Raw genomic sequence first — 7,760 nt, forward strand, 5'->3', positions numbered from 1 at the left:
ATACAAAGATATGGATTCAACTTGTAAATGTTGAACAAAGTGATAGTCTTATCTGCATTTCAGGGAACTTTTTTTCCTCCTGTTAGGGCATATTCACAAAAGTTTTCGTATTGCACTTCTGGCGAATGCAGGAAAACTCAGTGCTTAACAGCAGCCCAAGGGAAGACAGCCCAGAGTAGCTTAGACAAGAGGACTTGCCTTCAACTTTGGGTCGCTATGTTATAGGTGACTATAGCAAGGGACACGTTTTGTTTATTAAATCTTGTGTTCAAGGGAGATGCTATTCGAAATGTTTATTTTTTAATTTTTTGTACTAGAGGTTTGAAAATTAGGCCAACTAGAGAGTTCTTCAAGCCGATTTTCGTATATGTTATTTTTGTTTAGCTGCTACATTTCTTCAGTTATGTCTTAAACAATGACACCATGTATAGTGATCTTTGCGGGCACTTTCTTCTGTATTAAATTTTCACAAAAAGCATTGTGCTAACTTGGCTCTTTGTAGATGGCAAAGTGCCGATATCTATCTAAACATGTAAACTTAGTGGGACTATGCAAGTAAAGCTCAGTACACTTTAATCATTTTTTCACAATCCCATGCAAATAACTGTGCACTTACCATTGTCCGATACTAACGAAATTTGGCATACATACTCTTCAAGGTATGTAGAATGCTAATATCTACTTGATATTGCAATATCTTTCAAAATTATTTAGTGTCCTATTTTTTGCATAGTTTCAATAATTTTACATGCTGTTTGGGTAGATATCGGCACTTTGTGGTCTACAACGAGTTGAATAAGATACAGCACGATGATTCTTGTGAAACTGTTATATACATTAAGGTGCCCGCAGATACTTTGCCACTGTGTAGGACATAACTAAAAAAATATAGCAGCTACACAAGAACCACTGACATATTTAAAATCTACATATAAAACTCTATGCAGCAGTTTTTTTTTCAAATCCCTGACAGAAATCATTTTAAAAAGTTGTTTCGAGCAGCATTTCACCTTAATAAGTGCTGCCAATGTATTCTACCGAAGCGTTATACAATGGCTTCAAGCAGACCGCAGGGAGTTTTAGAAATAACACACCAAAGTGTCTGCCTACAAAGCCCCATGTCCTACTTGCATTCCCTTGTTCTTTCTTGCTTTGTGTTGTATGCCACCATTTGCGTCCCTTAACATTGAGTGCTCAAAACCTGAAACACCCCATTACATTGCATTTTTAGCCTGCAAAGGAATGGAGTGCAAATAGGTGACATCAACTAAGTTGACAATAAACAAATATTTGTTCTCACGTTAATGAAATTAGTCATATAAAATATATCACAAATTTGGAAATGAATGCACAAAGAACTTTGCCGATTGTCATATTAGTGTCACGAACAAGATATTTTGATGTTTATGATTCTTAGTTTAATTCACTTCCCTCTAGTACATGGACTCTCAATGTAGTAGACTAACCCAGGCCTGGAAGGCAATATCTAAATCTGAAATAAAGACATACATCCCGCCACCACATGTCGGTGCTATGTCATCAGAAGAAGCGTGTATCTATAGGCATATAGTCTGTAAAATAATTATTACATGATCTGTACCATTATGCTTCCATTCATAAATTCTGAAAATTAGGAAATATATTTGTCATTCAAAGCACTGCTGTAAACCTTCATGTTCGAGAAATGCAATTCTTATAAGGTGTAACACAACCAATGTGTGCATGAAACCTACAGTACCGTTGGCATTCGTAAGTGTGGCAAGCCTATTTGCCACACTGACGAATACCAAGGGTATCATGTCTCACACGTCCACCAGTGCCACTGGTATCATTCCTAACATTACTTATAACACACTTATGATGGGCAGCCAGCTTTTCCTTCTATAATACCGGGGTTTTCACGCTCCTAGGTTCTTTCCTTTTTCAAAAATAATGGGTGCTTGAAATGAGCGCTCTATTTTGCTCTTGAATTTATCCTGCCATAGAGCACTAGTTAAGTTAAATTTCTTGAACATTTTACAGCAGTGCAGATTAACAAATGAACAAAACATGATGTAAGTCAGCAGTTAAGAACCTATCAATTACATCATCATCAGCCTATTTTATGTCCACTGCAGGACGAAGGCCTCTCCCTGCGATCTCCAATTACCCCTGTCTTGCGCTGGCCTATTCCAACTTGCGCCTGCAAATTTCCTAACTTCATCATCCCATCTGGTTTTCTGCCAACCTCATGACTCCGATCAATTACATACACAAGTACAAAAGAACTACGAGAAACTGGGCATACATACAGATATAATAGCAGGAGATGATGCTAAGAATTCCAAGAGAAAGGAAATATTAAAAAGTCAGTACTAAAAACACAACTTATAACAGGCGTATTTGCTACAAATCCTAAAGAGAAAACAGAACATCAAGCCCAGGGAACACTCCATGCCAATATTTGCTCATGGTTCAACAAGTGGGCACAGCTGTCGATGCTGTTTGGATAGATGGCAGCCGAGGTACAGCTGCGAAATAGGTGAAACATGTAGAAGGGTCACCAAACGTTGAATGCTGGGGCACAACAGGTTGCCTTGATCCCTGGCATCCTCTGACATCGACGCGTGAAGTCAGATTATGCGTCCTTTCCAAGAGGCCTGGCTCGAGTGTGTGGCACAGCTCGGGTAAAATTTCGCAGCAACCTGAAAAACAGAAGCCCACATCTATAAACACCAAAATATTCTTCCCCATAGGACAAATCTGAAGCTTACCATCTACATATAGCAGATAATGAATACAGACACAGGTCACCAGACTGAAGGTAAATAAATGTGCAAAAAGTATAAATAAATGTAAGGAACTGCTTATAGGATGGAATGCTTGTCATTTTGTCTTGCGTGAATCAATAATTTCACCTTAACGTAATGTCAAGTGTACATTACTTGGCCCTCCGTATGCCCCATTTCTCTAAGAAGGCTATTGCATGACAACTGTCCCAACCTGGCACTCGACCATTTGGGATTTCCTTTTGAAAAATTGGAGGCCCTTCAGAACTGGTTTTGGCACGTAAAACCCCAGAAAGAAGAAGAGGCCCTTCAATATCAGACAAATTATCATTTTGTGAAATATTTCTAGGTGAAAAATTTTTTACTGGCGTAAGTTCTATGTGAATTTTGTTCTAAGGCACCAAAAGGCATAGCCAAGATACCGGTTTCTTCAATGTGAGAGCAGAACAAGTTTTCCTCAGGAGAATGAAGAGGCCTTACACCTAAAATTGTATTCCTTGATCAATGGCTATTGTTCAGTTTATTATGGGCCGTTAAAAATGGGCAAAAGGCCTATTTTTATTTTCAGAGAAATGGCTTCTAGCAAAAGCTGTAAACTAACGTGATCCAAGTGCTCAGGACATGCGCTGTGTACACAAAATGGTTTCAGAAATATATCTCATGCAGAAGCGCGCAAAGATGAGGAACTCGCAGAAAACTAAGTTTTGGTGTATGTTTATCCGCAGGTTAACAATGAGGCGGTCCCAGTAAAAATATGCCAATTATCACTTCCGAGAGCACACTGTATTGCTTTCAAATTGGTAAAGCTTTATCAAAGTAGTTTTTGTGTTAAGCAAGAAAAAAAATGTATAAGTGGTCTCCACTAGTATCAAAATGTGCATCGTGGTTCATCTAATCCACATAGCCTTTTGGCGGCTAAAACAAATTGCGTGGACTTGAGCATTGCTGCACCAATAGTGGGGCATGGAATAGTGAAACTACTTCCAAGTTCATTGCTGAGTGACTACAAGCTACTTCAGTCAAGAAGACACTGCTGGATTACATGTATTTTACCTGCATCTTGCTGTCTGCCATCGGCCTGCTTGGCATCTTCACTGAGGCTGCCAACTCTCTCGTGGACACAGTCAGGACAGGGTGGTGGCGGAAGGCAGGAGCAGGAGCCGCCAAGTTCTACCTGCAACAAATTTGCACAAATGTTCTAAGTCCTACCATGCCGTAATTTACAAAAATACAGCAGTTGTCTATGTAACGTGGTTACCAATACAAATACAGGTAAACAGTTAGCTCCTACAACACAACTAGAGCCCCAACAATAACGAAGAAGTTATGTTTATGAAAATGCCAGCAAAGACGAAAAAGAGTGTGCAACCCAAACCTGAGCTCATGCCATCAAGTGGTGTGCTAGTCAACTGCAAGCCTGCCATCTTAAAATGTCATTGTATATTGTTTAACCTGCATTAATCCAAGTTAAACATCTCTGAACATAAGTATATCATCAAGCTAATTCAATTAACAAATTTCTATGGTCATTAATGCAATAACGTGCAAGCTGCAAATGAAGCTGGCCAACCAGGTAGTGCTAACAAAGTGCTTCTCTAAATCTCATTCTTGTTTTTCTGCCTGTCTTGGCTCTAGCATTACAATACAGAAAAACTTTCACATTTTTGACATTTCACCCTGCTAATTTTTATTGCATAATGCATAATACTTCAACAAAAGCAATAATGGTTCCTTTTAACGGTAAATTGTGGTAGAACAAGGAATGTCGCTGGAGCCAACATGTCGACAAGAGGACTTGTCTTATTCTCCTTGTCGAGGAGGAGAATATTCTCCAGCAATGCTCCTTGTTCTATGGCTCTTCATCATTTGAAGTCTGTCTTCCTGTGTGCGTACATATGTCCTTTCAATGTTGCGTTGATGAAATTGTGATAACAGAGAATTAGTAATCATACCTGATGAGAAATTTTGGCTTGTTGGTAGATAACGACAGAGTAACTGCGCAACATTGATACACGGACAAAGGAGGCTTGTGTGTGTCTCCTCCAGCCATATCTCGTCCTTGAGCAATTACTGTCTCTCTATGTAAACGTATTACCGTTTGCACAATAGTACTAAAATGAATAAGGCAGGAATGAGGACAAAAAATTACAACAAATAGCATAATACTGCTAAGGAGATATGCCAAAGTGGCTGCTACGATTTCTCACCTATAACGTGCTGGATAAGATGGCTACTTCCTGTGGCTGTTGCCGCTTCTTCAATATCTAAAATAAAATACATTTCAAAATTACAGAAATATGCAGGACAACAGCAGTAGAGTAGGAGAGTTTCTCCAAGAAGGTACACTAATCTCTGATACATGAGAGACAAATTTTTTTAAAATTAAATTAATAGAATGCACCATACTTCATTAAATGTCATTCAACGCTGTCAGAGGTCCTTGGTACAAGAAAAAATGTATTTCTGCATGGAAGCAGTAAAATAATACACAGAATTCTACTTTTACAGCAAAATATCCTACAGCGATTAAGCCAACTACTTAAAACTACTTGTATGTACTTAACTACTAAAAACTACTTAAAACTACTTGTATGTACTTAAAATTCTTATACATACAATAGCCAAGACAGGATTAACTTGGTTGGGTTCATAAGCAGCTCACTGGGAGGTACAACTTTGCAATGAACTCATTTCTGCTTGCCAAATATACAAATACCAATATACTAACATAAAAATAAAAATGAAAGAACCATTTTGCCATAAAACACAAGACACAAAAGAGAAAATCCAGTAATAATAGCCTCCGCGCGCATGCCTAGTAAACGTCTGTAACTGCCAAGAGAAACGTCGCGCAATATGTAGCCAAACCGGAAGGGCCGAGTACGCGCCGTTTGAAAACTCGAACTAAAGCTGATATACTCACCTGAGACGTTAAGATAAAAATGGCACAGTCACTCCCTGCTGGTAGGCTTTCGTATGCACCTGGCAGTCTCTGTGCGTTACGATCTCTCACATCACAATGAAAGACGACGCCAGTGCAGACCGCAACACTTCAGGTGCTTGCCCCGCTCCGGCGAGCTGCACTTGTTCGATGTCGGCAAAGACGAAATCGGCGACACGCTGCTGCTAGCCGTCCTTGTCGTCGCAATCACGTAGCACGGAGAGAAGTTCCCACCGTAACTTGTAACGTTCGGTTGCACTCGCCCCTACGCAGCGCTTTCCAGGCCATTCAACAACGACAGCGAGCTCGCGCACGCTTGTTGCAACACAACTACAAAATGGCGCCGTGCTTGTGATGGCTTCGGTACGGTGGCTTCGGCTTTGGATCACTTTGGGGCCGCACAACACGTGAACAAGTTTCGGTTTTCTTTCCTCGCGTTAAAAAATGTTTTGCTCACTGATAATTTTGCTTCACGTACATAATGTTCACGAATAAAACAGCCATGAATTTAAACATGCGTCTTGAGATACCCGCTACGTTCACTTTACAGAAGCAAAATTCGCTAGTCCGAGTCTGATTACGTTTGAAATATCTATTATAGGGCTTCGGAGCATGCTCGAACTGTGATAAAGACGCGCCGTATTTGCCCTTAATTTGCTTAACTATCATGGTGCAGCTGCACTCTATGTAAGGTAGAACTATACAGATGCCCATGTTACAGTATAATCTAGTGCAAATGAAGTTACCAGAACTGCATTTCCGGCACAAGTTCTTGCGTCTGTGTGCCGCTGTCACCAATTGCGGGCGTAAATACTCGGCGGAGATTTATCCACACATTTTCTTGGAAGGTCGTTCACCGATGGCTCAAGGCGTAAAAAACCAATGAGGTTGGTTTTTCATAAAAATTCACGTTGATTGTGATAGCGATTATATGGACACAGCCGGTGGAGTTTATCTGTTGGCGTTGCCGTGAACTTAATTACGTATGAAGTCCAAGTGCGAAAAGATACTATCCCGCGCCGTTGACTGCGCGCGTGAGAGCAAGTGTTCCAGGGTGAGCCGAGATGGATAGTGGCTTGCTAGGCAAGCAATGTATATACATATATAGGAGGAAACCTGATAACACGCGCGAAAGCCGGGGCAAGGGAGGCGTTGGTTTAGCACGCGTCTCCTGTTGCCGTTGCTCTAAACCGGTATTGTGCCACGCTCGCTCTGATAAGAGGTAATCTCCGGTGGGTCCAAAGGCGGGGTGAGCCGAGGTAGCGTAATTTAAGGTTTCGAAGACGCGTTGGAGGAAAGAGGCAGCGGAAGCGTTCGGCCCCCTCTGTTTGCGCTCTTCATCACGCCAGCGCTGTAACAGCAAGAGTTCGCGGTCATTGAGTGAGATCTGTTCATGTTAGCACGTGCGCGCGTGACCCCATGCTTGCAAATGTAATTAGTAAACGAATGTTAACTGCAATTTATACAGCCGATGAAACTACCAACCTGGCTTCGTGCAGTTGTCTAATACATTGCTATAGCTATCAAAGCTTCGTCTTTCGGGCGAAACTGCGACTTTTTGTTTTTATGTTTCTATAAGGGGGCTCAAAAGCAGTGTTGTGTACGCTGATGTTTCTTTCTGGTCGCGAAACGCAACGAACCGCGGTAGCCCAGTGGCTGTGGCATTGTGCTGCTGAACTCGAGGTCGCGGGTACAATTACAACCGCGGCTGCCGCATTCCAATGGGGGCAGAATGCAAAACCGCTCGTGCACCGTGAATTCCGGGCACGTAAAAGAGCTGCTGAAAATTAATCTGCAGTTTCCCATTACCGTGTATCTCATAATAAGATCTTGGTTTTGGCACATAAACCCTCAAAATTTAATTTTGCGTCACAGAACTACATTTACAATCAGCACTGTTGGGTGCATCCACTGAACTTAACTTGTTACCTCGTTGATGTGCTCTGTTTAGTAGCCAATCCTTTTTTTTAGATTTACTAATGGTCAGAATCCAGTGTGACAAATCCAGGTATTCCTTAGCACAGGAAACCAGCTATCGCTTAAGCGTGCGA

At 41.2% G+C, this 7,760-nt stretch overlaps 1 long non-coding RNA gene across 1 annotated transcript; it reads right to left on the bottom strand.

Moving 5' to 3' along the window:
* Nucleotides 1–1,859: 1,859 nt before the first annotated feature.
* Nucleotides 1,860–6,041, bottom strand: LOC125941981 (uncharacterized). The gene is made up of 4 exons (XR_007464711.1): nt 5,692–6,041; nt 4,976–5,032; nt 3,822–3,942; nt 1,860–2,684 (listed from the first exon to the last, which is right to left on the bottom strand). It is a non-coding gene; the product is annotated as an uncharacterized LOC125941981 (long non-coding RNA).
* Between the last annotated feature and the right edge of the window lie 1,719 nt (nt 6,042–7,760).

This window comes from Dermacentor silvarum, unplaced genomic scaffold (assembly GCF_013339745.2).
Source record: "Dermacentor silvarum isolate Dsil-2018 unplaced genomic scaffold, BIME_Dsil_1.4 Seq783, whole genome shotgun sequence".
Taxonomy (NCBI): Eukaryota; Metazoa; Arthropoda; class Arachnida; order Ixodida; family Ixodidae; genus Dermacentor; species Dermacentor silvarum.